The 775-nt window shown below is 44.0% G+C and overlaps 1 protein-coding gene across 1 annotated transcript in view; it reads left to right on the plus strand.

The window, feature by feature from the left end:
• The window catches only part of F10 (coagulation factor X), a 20371-nt gene that overhangs the window by 15865 nt on the left and 3731 nt on the right, over positions 1 to 775 (plus strand). The gene's annotated exons all lie outside the window — the stretch shown is intronic.

Below are 775 nucleotides of genomic sequence, written 5' to 3' on the forward strand. Positions count from 1 at the left end.
ATAACAAAATAACCTTATGGTTGGGGGTCACCATAACATGAGGAACTTTGTTAAAGGAAAGGTTGAGAACTACTGGTCTAGAGCCACCAGCAATGCCCAGACATCATGTAAACACCCTCCACCTGCAGGGTGCANGGCAGGTGGTGTTGACCAGAGGCAGGAATTCCAGCCTACGTGCAACCCTCTTCAGACACACGTACTGAGAACTCACTGAGCTGGACCTAAAGTGGCTACTATGTGTAGGCTATGAGATCTCATCTTCAGGGAGGCTGGGGAATACTCACCAAGGCCNCTGATGAAGTCTGAGTAAGAGAAACCTGCTCCTGGACCAAGATTGGCTCCTCCTTAGGGGAAAGCATGTGCTGTCGGGTCTTAGCTGGCTTCCTCTCCCTTGTCACTGAAGCAAAGTTTGAGTTTGTATAGTTATCAAAGGTAAATAGGGGTTGGAAGATGGCTCAGTGGTTAAGAGTGCACACTCCTTTCCCAGAGGACCAGAGTTCAATTCCTGGCACCTATATTAGGCAGTTCACAATCTCCTGTAACTCCAACTCCAGGGGAGCTGGCATCTTTGGCCTTCACAGCTACCTCCACTTACCTGTGCATACTCATGCACATAAACATAATTTTAAAACATCTTTAATATAAGAAGAGGAAAAATAAAATCAATAAAAGACAAACTCAATGACTTTTCAGCAACAAGTAACCTCAAGAATTCCTCTGGGTTTAATACTATAGAGTGCTTTTTTTCTTCTTGTTCTTTTTTTTCTTTTCTTTT

Source organism: Mus caroli, chromosome 8 (assembly GCF_900094665.2).
Source record: "Mus caroli chromosome 8, CAROLI_EIJ_v1.1, whole genome shotgun sequence".
Taxonomy (NCBI): domain Eukaryota; kingdom Metazoa; phylum Chordata; class Mammalia; order Rodentia; family Muridae; genus Mus; species Mus caroli.